This window comes from Lissotriton vulgaris, chromosome 1_1 (genome assembly GCF_964263255.1).
Source record: "Lissotriton vulgaris chromosome 1_1, aLisVul1.2, whole genome shotgun sequence".
In the NCBI taxonomy this organism is placed as follows: domain Eukaryota; kingdom Metazoa; phylum Chordata; class Amphibia; order Caudata; family Salamandridae; genus Lissotriton; species Lissotriton vulgaris.
The window spans coordinates 574,584,877-574,597,056 of NC_141685.1; positions in this window are offsets into that span (position 1 = coordinate 574,584,877).

The window sequence follows — 12,180 nt, forward strand, 5'->3', positions numbered from 1 at the left end:
TCTGTAAAGTTTGTGCATTTCAGCAGACAGCACACTTGTGTAAGGGCTCTATTACGTTCAGTTCACGTGGCCCCTAATACTAGTTTTTCATCACTGTAAGTTAAAGCAGGTGTGACATGCTGTATAATATGATGAATGACTTGAAAAAGTTTAGTAGCTGAAAACTATACACGTCAATCATTTGCATCAAAACAAGCCAAGAGGAGTTAAAAAAGATAGTAATGTAACTGCAATTTTCGTCTAGTTCAAGCTAATTATATCCTTTGCTCAGATCAAGGTTGGAAAATACTTTGCCATCATTCCACTAGGTAATCATATCTGCAATATGCGGACCTCGGTGCCGTTCTCTTTCAATTGCCTTATTTGATTGACACAAGTCAACACACATTCGCATTCACCCTCCACTATCCATTTTAGGTGACACCTATGGCAACAACCATGGTGCTGGACCAATAGAGCGTTCAATGATATCATGGTTTAGAAAAGTCTTAATTTTTTCCTCAACAGCCTCTTGTAGATGAAATGCAATTCAACGATGTCGTTAAGCAACAGGACTAATGTCCTAATTTATGTGAAGTTGCACTTTCATTGTCTTAAGTTTTCCTAATACATGAAACGAGGACGGAAATTGATTCACTATGTCATGATGACCACTGATATTGTAATTCGAAGAAATTAGTCCCATGTCAGCAGCAATGCTGAAGCTGAGCAAACATGCTCTTGATGAAGTGTCCTGAAGGACATGGATTGGGGCTTGTACCTTTGTATTTTTGTGTTTCATAGTCACACAAAATGAACCTTGACCTTTCAGTGGGGTCATGCGGCCCTTGTGTATACTTTGTTTTTCGATGGTGGTAGACGGGGCACCGGAGACAGTTCATGATACTTTTAGGCTTGTGTGATATTTATTGGCGCACCACTGTCTATGATAAATGATAGGTAGCATCCATTAACCTTCATTTTATTGTGGGACAATGTCCAAATGAATTTTGTGATTTCACTTGTCAATTCTCTTCCAACTTGTATTCTCTTTTGCTAGAAATTAGACCTACATGCGCATATCTTTCAGTAGTCAAAATTGACATCCCACACCCATCTTCACTTTCTCTCGACGGTGAAATCGAAGATCCTTTCGACAAGAAATTTGATGACAATCGAACTGTTTCAGTTTCTACTTGCCTCAACTGATGTTGCCGTTTACTTCAGGGAGCATGGCTAGAATGCTTCTAGAACTTTCTGTCAGCCATTTTATCTACACAATGTGACGCACTGGCAGCCATTTTGTCTTCTCGACGTGACACATTCACTTTTTGTCTCACTTTGCTAACTATTACACCTTTACCACAGCCTTTAAAACCTGCCCAATTACAGGATATGTACCTTCATGCTGAAAGGAAAATCCACATTGAAACACAGCTTCTTCTTTTTCAGAGACATCACTTTGCAGCCTTCTACCTTTTGTTTTTTCTTGCTTTTCATACTCAATCCCGATTCACTTTTGGTTCTTCTGGTCTCCATGTCAGTGGCTTGTTTGTAAGCACATTCTTCAGTTATGGCTGTCATGAGCACATGCTCCTTACTGAGCATTTCTCTCACCATTCGACTTTGGAAAGAATTGGACAGGCAACCATCTATGACTCTGATAAGAATGGCATCTTCATCATTGAATTAGGTGAATATGTTGTGTTTGATGTGCGTTTCAACTCTTTTAGCAAATTCATCCATCGTTTCACCATCTTTCCTGATTGAAGATGTACCTCTCATAGTCAACGGTCGGCATCAGATTGAACTTGAGGTTCAATGCCATCTTGCAAACCTGGTAAGATACTGTGTACATCTGTGGTGTTTTCTTTATCACTTTTTTACCCCTTCTCCTGCTATGTTTTTAGGATATTTGATGATCTTTTTGTCCACAGGTATTTCTAGTGTATTATTGGAAGCATCAAATGTTTTGATACAAGCAGTCTATCAGGCGTGGTATCACATGAAGGTGGTGATTTTAAGAAAACAGGAACATCATTCATAGTGCTGTTTTCTGCAGCTGCTGCCAGGATTATATGGTGTTCAGTAGGGGTGGGTGGAAGTCGCGTAAGGGACTTTTCGCGGAGAGGCACGGAGATTGAACCAATCTCCGTGCCTCTCCGCATATTTCTGTTATGCGCCGCCCGCCTCCCGCCCACCGTATTAAATGATATTTAAAAGCCTATAATTAAATTTAAATAAAACTTACCTTATTGCTGGCACATCCTTGCCCATCGCACCTTCTTGGAACTGTGCATGCGCGGGAGCCTGCGCAAATGCATTCCTGGCAAGAAATGCACATGCGCAGGTTCCCGCGCATGTGCAGTTCCCAGATCAAGCAGTAATGGGCAAGGATGCGCCCGCAATAAGGTAAGTTTTATTAAAATTTTATTTTAGGCTTTTAAATATCATTTAATACGGCGGGCGGGAGGTGGGCGCGAGCCGGACAGCCAACTTCCGCTCTGCCCCCGAATGTACAGAGATTTGCTTTGTTTCTCTGCCTTCTTTGCGCTAGGCGGAAGGGGCAAATCTCAGCACATTCCATGGGCGGAACAGATTTGTCCGCCCACCCCTAGTGTTCAGGCCGCACTTGACCTACGCAAAAAGAACAATTGATGGACAGAATGCAGAACACTGTCATACATTCACCCCAGTACAAAAATCTGGGCCTAAACCCATCGTTTTTTGCTCACCATGCCATTCCAGTTTTGACTCTGCCATATGCAAATCAGTCATGACCCTGCACCAAATGGAAACAGTCCAGCTTGAACTGCTAGGCCAGGTCCTCCCTGGACAGGAAACAAGCATCCTAGGACCAGTTTCGGGATTTCAGCTCTCATCAGCCAGGATAGCTTGACTCCAGTGGCATGAAGAGCACGGTGCCCACGTCTGGGCATACCTCTCCCACTTTGGGTGACAGATGCAAAAAGTACAATTGATGGCCAGAATGCAGAACACTGTCATACATTCACCCCAGTACAGAGATCTGGGCCTAATCTATCTGCTTTTTTTCTCACCTTGCCATTCCAGTTTGGACCCAGCCATATGCAAATCAGTCTTGACCCTGCGCCCAATGGGAGGACCTGGCTTGGCAGTGTGGTCTGGACTGTTCCCATGAGGCAAAGGGTCAAGTCTTATTTCCAAATGGCTGGGTCTAAACCGGGGTGGCATGGTGAGCAAAAGAACGATGGATCTCTTTGTTAGGAATTAGCCGGGTCTAGCTGCCTTTCCTTTTTTTCCCTCTTCTGTGCACTTTGCATCTCAGTGTCCTCTCTCTGTTTCCCTGTAGTGGTAACCCCCTCCCATTGTTTAGCCCCTCCTACCTTTTTTTTTGCCTTATCTGGGAGCCGGCACCAGTACTCGTTGCTTGGTTTCTAGCCTGGTTGGGTTTCTTTCCAGGTCGTGTATCTGGGAGTTTTGCATTTTTCCCTTAGTTTGTGTTTCCCCGTTTTTGAAGTATAGATAACGCGTTGGAGCTTTGCTAAGCAGAACGAGGCTTCGTTCTGCTTCCTGGAGTTTGGGACTTGTCTGCCACCTTACCAACTGTATTACTCGGTCGGAGTTTGGACCTGGAGTGTAGGCGGAGTTGTGGATCGCTAGGATTGGGATATTTACCGATTTAAAAGACTGCTGAAATCTGAGTCGGTGTGTGGAGTTCATTACGCTCGGACGAGCCGATTTCCGGGTTTTGTTTAACCCGTTTCACATCGTTGTGTGAAACTTTGGACGATTTCACGAAGCATTGGGCTTCTCGCGTTCAGTGAGGAACGCGCAGTAGTTTGTGGCCACAAACTACGTTAAATGCTATGCATATACAGCGGTTTTGCTGTCAATAGTAAACAGAGGGTTTTTTGTCAGAGTTATGACTTTTTCCCCTGTACTACACAACGCAGAGGAGTGAGGGTGTTTTTTACCCTTTTTCTTATTTTCTCATCTTTGGATTTACATCAAGACTCTTTTCAGACGATTCATCTGTGTTATTCAAGTAAGGAGGGGAATTGGGTGGTGTTGGACATTATTACGTGTATACTGTGGAGAATTCAGGTGAGAGGACACTGAGCACTGTGTTATAAGTCTGTTTTCTTTGTTTCTTTCTTCTCCCTGCTGCAGGTTAGAAGACCTATATCCACCTAAGACCAGGGTAGGCTAGCTGAGACATAGAAAGAGTCTTGGGGCTTCTCTTTCTTTTAATTTGTCCCACCTTCTCCCTTTGTTCGGTCCGCTGTCACGCTGTGGTGCAATGGGCGTGTTGCGTTCCGAATAGGGGCAGAGGATTGGGGCCATCCTCGCTTCTGTGGTGTGGGTTGAGTTGGGTGAAATCCAACAGAAAACCAAGCCCACGAAATTTACACTACCCGAGCGAGAATGGATGAGAATGGGAATAGTCTGGTAGACAGGGCCCTTACTATGCAGGACCTGATGGGGGCAATTAATACCCTTCAGACACAAGTCCATGAATTACAACAGGAGAATCAAGGGTTAAGACAAGAAATGAGTGCAGCAAAGACTAAGGATCCCGGTTGGGGTAGTGGTAAACCGCCTTTGGTTCAGCCTGCCACTTTCCAGTATGACAGGAGTACAGGCGCAAGTAATCCCCCTTTAACTGTGAATGTTACTACCCCTACCCCAGTACCATTGGCAGTTCCAGAAAGGTTCACTGGGGATTCAAGTAAATATAGTGTGTTCATGAATCAGTGTCATCTCCACTTTATGTGTCGTCCCACTTCATTTCCCGACGACTCCGCCAAAGTGGCGTTTGTCATCTCCTACTTGGCTGGAACAGCTGCTTCTTGGGCGGTACCTTTGGTGGACAACGATGACCCTGTCTTGTGTAATTACAGGGCGTTTAAAGAACAGATGCGTTGTCTTTTCGCAAAACATGCCTTCATGCAAGCTAGTGATGCCGAGTTATTAAAGTTGAGACAAGGGAAACAGGATTTGTTAACCTATGTGTCCACCTTCAATCGATTAGTCTCTGAAACACATTGGCCCACCGATAAGAGAACTTCTTTATTCTATCAGGGGTTATCTGAAGACTTGAAGGATGTCGTTTCACAGGTGGTGAATCCACCTGAGGATTGTGTAGAATTCATCGATCTAGTGGTGAAGTTGAATCACAGATTAACAGAAAGGAGAGGTGAGAAAAATCGATTCCAGATATCACAAGTGGTCCCTGTTAGAAATGAAGTAAAGAATACCGGAGAAGGTCGTCCAACTCCTGAACCCATGGAGATAGGTGGTGTGAGGGGTCCCCTGTCTGCTGAAGAAAAGAGTAGAAGACGTACCCAGAATTTGTGTCTCTATTGTGGGCAAGGGGGTCATTATGCCAGGGAATTACTGTAAAGCCGTCTTCGATTCCCTCTAAAAAATTGGTAGCATGTGTGCAGCCCTCTGAGGATCGGTTAGTGGAAGAGAAGCATAATCCTTCCTATCAGATCTCTGGCACAGTCAAGAGAGTCCCTAAACATTTCATGATCACTGTGTGTTTGGTTATTTCGAATAGTCATCGGGCCCCTGTGTCTGCATTATTAGATTCTGGTGCCACCGGTAATTTTATGGATATCAAATTGGCAGAACAATTAAAGGTGCCATGGATTATGAAGGACCAGCCTGAACCATTGAGAGCCATAGATGGTACCGAGTTGTCTTCTGGTACTATTACTAAGCAAACAGAACCATTGTGTATGATATGCGATAATGGGCATTCAGAATACCTCGGTTTTGATTTGATTGATGCACCCTCTTTTGGTGTTGTGTTAGGGGTGCCTTGGTTGCAATCCCACAATCCCCGGATCGATTGGATCAGACGAACTGTGACTCTGGATTCAGTCTATTGTCTGCAGAGTTGTTATAAGGTTGCCACAGATTGGATTACCCCGTTGACTTGTGCTGTAGGTGAGGGGTTAAGTAGTGCAGTGCGGAGGGTTCCTGATTCCTATGTAGAGTTCGCAGAGGTGTTTGACAAAGGAAGAGCGAAGGATTTGCCTCCACATCGTTCTTTTGATTGTAGAATTTATTTGGCACCCAGGGCTACATTGCCCTGTTGTCGCATCTATGCCTTAATCGGGCCTGAAGAACAGCATTTGAAAGAGTATGTAGAGGAGATGTTGGCCAAGGGGTTTATTCGTCCCTCCTCCTCTCCTGCTTCCTCAGCTATCTTTTTCATTCCTAAAAGGGAAGGAGGCCTCCGCGCCTGTGTAGACTATAGGGCGCTCAATAAGGGTACTATTAAGAACAAGTATCCTCTTCCCTTGATACCCGTGTTGCTTGATCAACTGAAGCATGCGACAGTTTTTACTAAATTGGATCTCCGAGGGGCATACCATCTCATACGAGTCCGTGAAGGCCACGAATGGAAAACAGCCTTCCGGACTAAGTTCGGTCTGTATGAGTATTGTGTTATGCCCTTCGGACTTTGCAATGCTCCGGCTGCTTTTCAGTTCTTCATCAACGAAGTCTTAAGGGAATATTTGGATCTGAGCATCATCGTCTATATTGACGATATATTGATTTTCTCCAATACTGTGGCAGAACATGAGATACACGTTTGCCAAGTCTTGCAGAAATTGAAAGACCATCAGCTATTTGTAAGATTGGAGAAATGTAGTTTCCATACTGACAGAGTGGAGTTTTTGGGATTCCTTGTTTCTGCTGAGGGTATTAGAATGGATCCACGTAAGATAGAGGCTATAACATCTTGGCCCCCACCCAAATGTGTAAAGGAGGTGCAAGTTTTGCTAGGATTCGCCAATTTCTATCAGCGATTTATTTATTTATAAATTTATAAATTTATTTATTTATAAATTTATAAAGCGCCTGGTGACCCGGAGGCATCCCCGCGCTATGGAATTGCGATATCCAAGAGGAGGGGGGGACCAGAAGGCTATTTAGGGAATAAGAAAGTCTTTAGTTTTTTCCGGAAGAGGGCGTGGGAGGGTTCCAGACGCAAGTGGCGAGGCAGTGCGTTCCACCCTGAGGAGGCTTTGACCGAGAAGCGACGGCCGCCGGTACGAGCCTTCTTAAATTTAGGGACGATGGCAAGATGCTCGTCGTCCTATTATCTCGCATTTTTCGGAGATTGTTGCCCCCATGACTGTATTGTTAAGAAAAGGAGTTCCTTTTGTATGGTCAGACCTGGCACAAATGGCCTTAGATCAACTAATAGAACGGTTCACCTCGGCCCCTGTTCTTGTTCATCCTGACCCTGCTTTACCCTTTTTTGTTGAAGCGGATGCTTCATTGGGTGCAGTGGGGGGAGTATTGTCTCAGAGAGATGTAGAAACTGGGTTTATGCATCCTATAGCTTTCTTTTCGAAATCACTGTTACCTGCTGAAAGAAACTATACGGTAGCAGAACGGGAATTACTGGCTATTAAGTTATCTTTTAAAGAATGGAGACATCATTTGTGGGGAGCCCGTCATTCTGTTACCATCTTTACTGATCATAAGAATTTAGAATTCTTTAGGTCTGCTCGTGCCTTGACCCCTAGACAGATGAGGTGGGTCTCTTTCTTCAATGAATATGATTTCATAATCACCTATAGGCCGGCTGCGCAGCAATTGAAATCAGATGCCTTGTCCAGAATACATGTGAAACAGAGTGAGTGGGGGGCTGAAAAGGATTTGGGGTCTTTCATATCACCAGATACAATTGTAGGCAGCACTTCTATGGATGGTTTTTTGGTATCTGTGAAAGAAAAGTTGAGGGACATAGATCTGACTCCTTGGGAATCCCAGCCTTTGTTCTATGTGAAAGATGGGTTATTGTATCATGAAACCCAATTGTTCATTCCTCCTGCTTTGCGGGAAACAGTGTTGAAATGGTGTCATGCATCCGCCTTAGTCGGTCACCCGGGAATGAATAAAACCAGGGAATTCTGTTTACGTTGGTTTTGGTGGGAGTCGTTGTCACATGATGTTCAACAGTTTGTGGCTTCCTGTCCAGTATGTGCTGTGAGTAAGCCATCTCATTCCAGTCCTTCAGGCCTGTTGCAGCCTTTACCTATTCCTCCTGCTCCTTGGCACACAATTAGTATGGACTTTGTTACGGATTTACCTTTAGAGTCAGGATGCACCGTGATTCTTGTAGTGGTTGAATCATTCACAAAAATGGCCCACTTTATCCCCTTATCTAAATTGCCAACCACCAAAGAAATGGCCTTAATCTTTGTAACATCTATAGTGAGACTTCATGGTTTACCATCCGCTATTGTAACCGATAGGGGGGCTCAGTTTGTTTCCCATTTCTGGACGGAGTTGTGCGAAGCGTTACAAATGAAAATATGCCTGTCTTCTGCTTATCATCCCCAGTCCGATGGTCAAACTGAGAGGATTAACCAAACGATGGAGCAGTATCTACGGTGTTTATTGACTTCCTTGACTTGTAATTGGGTGTTAGCTCTTCCTCTTGCGGAATTCGCATATAATAACAGCGTTCATTCCGCAGTTGGAATGTCCCCCTTTTATTGTTCCATGGGTTTTCATCCCAAGGCCATTCCTATTCAACCTTCGGGCATGTACCAGCTGTCGATTCATTGGGCGTAGCTTTGGGAAAGATATGGGGTATAGCTCAGGAACATCTGGTGAAGGCTAAGGAAGACATGAAAAAGCATGCTGATAGACATAGGGTTCCAGCTCCACTTTATGTTGTCAGAGAGCGTGTCTGGTTGTCCACAAAAAATCTAAGGATGGAAGGATCAAGGAAATTGCAACCTCGTTTTGTGGGTCCATTTCCTATAGTGAAGGTGATAAACCCTGTGGCAATGAGGTTAGAGTTGCCTGATGAATATCGCGTTCATCCGGTGTTTCATACCTCATTATTGAAGCCTTATAAAGATACCCATCAGACCTTGCCCCCTCCTCCTCCCCTCTTGATTGATGGAGTGGAGGAATTCGAGGTTAATGCCATCCTTGACTCGAAGAGGAGAAGGGGGAGGTTATTGTATTTGATTGATTGGAAGGGGTATCCTCCTGAGGAACGTACGTGGGAACCAGCTGCAGGGGTGCATGCTCCCCGTTTGGTTAGATTATTTCATTCACGACATCCGACAAAACCCCGTCCTGTTGGGAGGCCTTTGAGGGGAGGTACTGTTAGGAATTAGCCGGGTCTAGCTGCCTTTCCTTTTTTTTCCTCTTCTGTGCACTTTGCATCTCGGTGTCCTCTCTCTGTTTCCCTGTAGTGGTAACCCCCTCCCATTGTTTAGCCCCTCCTACCTTTTTTTTTGCCTTATCTGGGAGCCGGCACCAGTACTCGTTGCTTGGTTTCTAGCCTGGTTGGGTTTCTTTCCAGGTCGTGTATCTGGGAGTTTTGCATTTCTCCCTTAGTTTGTGTTTCCCAGTTTTTGAAGTATAGATAACGCGTTGGAGCTTTGCTAAGCAGAACGAGGCTTCGTTCTGCTTCCTGGAGTTTGGGACTTGTCTGCCGCCTTACCAACTGCATTACTCGGTCGGAGTTTGGACCTGGAGTGTAGGCGGAGTTGTGGATCGCTAGGATTGGGATATTTACCGATTTAAAAGACTGCTGAAATCTGAGTCGGTGTGTGGAGTTCATTACGCTCGGACGAGCCGATTTCTGGGTTTTGTTTAACCTGTTTCACATCGTTGTGTGAAACTTTGGACGATTTCACGAAGCATTGGGCTTCTCGCGTTCAGTGAGGAACGCGCAGTAGTTTGTGGCCACAAACTACGTTAAATGCTATGCATATACAGCGGTTTTGCTGTCAATAGTACGCAGAGGGTTTTTTGTCAGAGTTATGACTTTTTCCCCTTTACTACACTACGCAGAGGAGTAAGGGTGTTTTTTACCCTTTTTCTTATTTTCTCATCTTTGGATTTACATCAAGACTCTTTTCAGACGATTCTTCTGTGTTATTCAAGTTAGAAGACCTATATCCACCTAAGACCCGGGTCGGCTAGCTGAGACATAGAAAGAGTCTTGGGGCTTCTCTTTCTTTTAATTTTTCCCACCTTCTCCCTTTGTTCTGTCCACTGTCACGTTGTGGTGCAATGGGCGTGTTGCGTTCCGAATAGGGGCAGAGGATTGGGGCCATCCTCGCTTCTGTGGTGTGGGTTGAGTTGGGTGAAATCCAACACTCTTGACGGGGGTGAATGTATGGTTTATTCAGCATTCCGTCCATCATTTGTTTCCGTAGCACTTTTCTCCCTAAGTGGGGTGGGTATGCCCAGACGTGGGTCCCTTGCTCACTGTGCCACTGGATTAAAGCTAACCTGCCTGATGAAGGGTAATACCCAGAAATCGGTCCCAGGATGCTTGTTTCTGGTCCAGGCAGCACCTGGCTTGGCAGGTCGGTCTGGACTGTTCCCATGAGGCACAGGGTCAAGACTGATTTGCATATGGCTGGTTCTAAACTGGGGTGGCATGGTGAGCAAAAGAACGATGGGGTTATCCCAGATCTCTTGACTGGAGGTGAATGTATGATTTATTAAGCAATCCGTCCATCATTTGTTTGCGTAGCACTTGACCTACAGCGTCTTCTGCCAGTCTTTTGAGTCCTCAGCTGTGGTTTCTTTCCAAGGGCACTTACCAGCTGCTGTCCAATGCATCACCTGTTGGTACAGTAGCTGCAGAAAGGAATCACTCATTCCTCAGAGTCAAGTCCTTGAAAATGCGAAGGCTACCGCTGCATTCAGCTCTTAACATTGGAGAGATTAGATTTAATCTTTCAACTCTAACATAAGCAAAAGAAGGGAAAATGTTGGACTTTGAAATGGTTGGATTTACTATTCAAACTCCAATATAAGCAACATTAGGTAAAGTGTTGGACTTTGGAAACAATAAATTTACTATTTCCTCCCCAATTTCAGCAACTGTAGGGAAGGTGTTGAACTTTGGAGGTATTACTATTGCCACTGCAATCTAAGCAACAGTAGGGAAAGCATTGAACTTTGGAGGGGTTTGATTTATTATTATCTTTCCAGCATAAGCAAAAGCAGGGAAAGTGTTGGACATAAGAAGGTTAAGATATACTAGTCAAATTTCTATTTAAAAAAATCAAATACCTAATGAGAGCGTATTAAAACATGTTTTAATTTACAAATAACTAAATAAAATTAAATGTAACTGAAAAAAAAGAATTTTACAAAAATAATTTAACACACATAAATCAAAATTAATACATTGAAAATAAATACACTTCCTTATCTTCTACTAAACATCAACAAAGAAACGACTACAATGAAATTAATTAAATATTATTGAAGTAGTAATTAAATATATCAAATTAAATAGAAACAAATATTATAAAGTTCATTTTAAAAACACACTTAAAAATTATTTACCTAGAGTACAACAAATAATTAACATTACAAATAATGAATGAAATATTATACATAAATACCATATCAATAGTTAACTAATGAAAAAGTATTAAAAAACAAATATTTATAATTTAAATAGCTTCACAGCGTAATCCCTTATGCGCCCAACAATCTTCTGGTACATTATAAATTAGCAATTAAACTACAGAAAATTTAAATTACACATTAATATTCATAAAATACATACAATTTTGGCCAGTAGCCAATAGGCTTTATGCACGGTCACCATATCAACATATTTAAAGCCAACCTATTTAAAAAAAATCACTAACAATTATAATTACGTCTATTTTGCATTAATTCATACAGGGCAACATTTAATTAAAGTGATTGACTTAAAAAGTGATTTAAAGAAGGTTTAATAAAAAAATAATCAATATGCCTTTGAGGTTTTTTTTTACCATTACCAGGTTTCAGGCTACGAAATGCAGCCAGAGAACCAACCACAAGGGTGCTCTGTAATCCAGCCAAAGAGCATAAAACTCCAGCTAAGAGTGTCTTAAAAACATGGTAAGCTTTCCTGGGGATAATGACCCAGGAAACTTACAGTTTATTTTGTTTAATTTTGCAGTGGGGCAACTAAACTCCCTGCCACCTCCCGGAACTTTATAAAAAAAGCTTGGTGGTGCCCCTCCCTCTTCTAGGGGCACCACCTATCTCTAAAAATATAAACAAAAAGTCCCCCTCAAAAGGTAATATGTGGTGCTCATTATCAGAACAGTGAATAATAAGTGAGTGGCTCCTGTGTCCCCACGGAGCAAATCACTTTGTGATTGTTTGGTCCTGACCAGACCTAGGGGGCCAGGGTATCCATAACCTGCC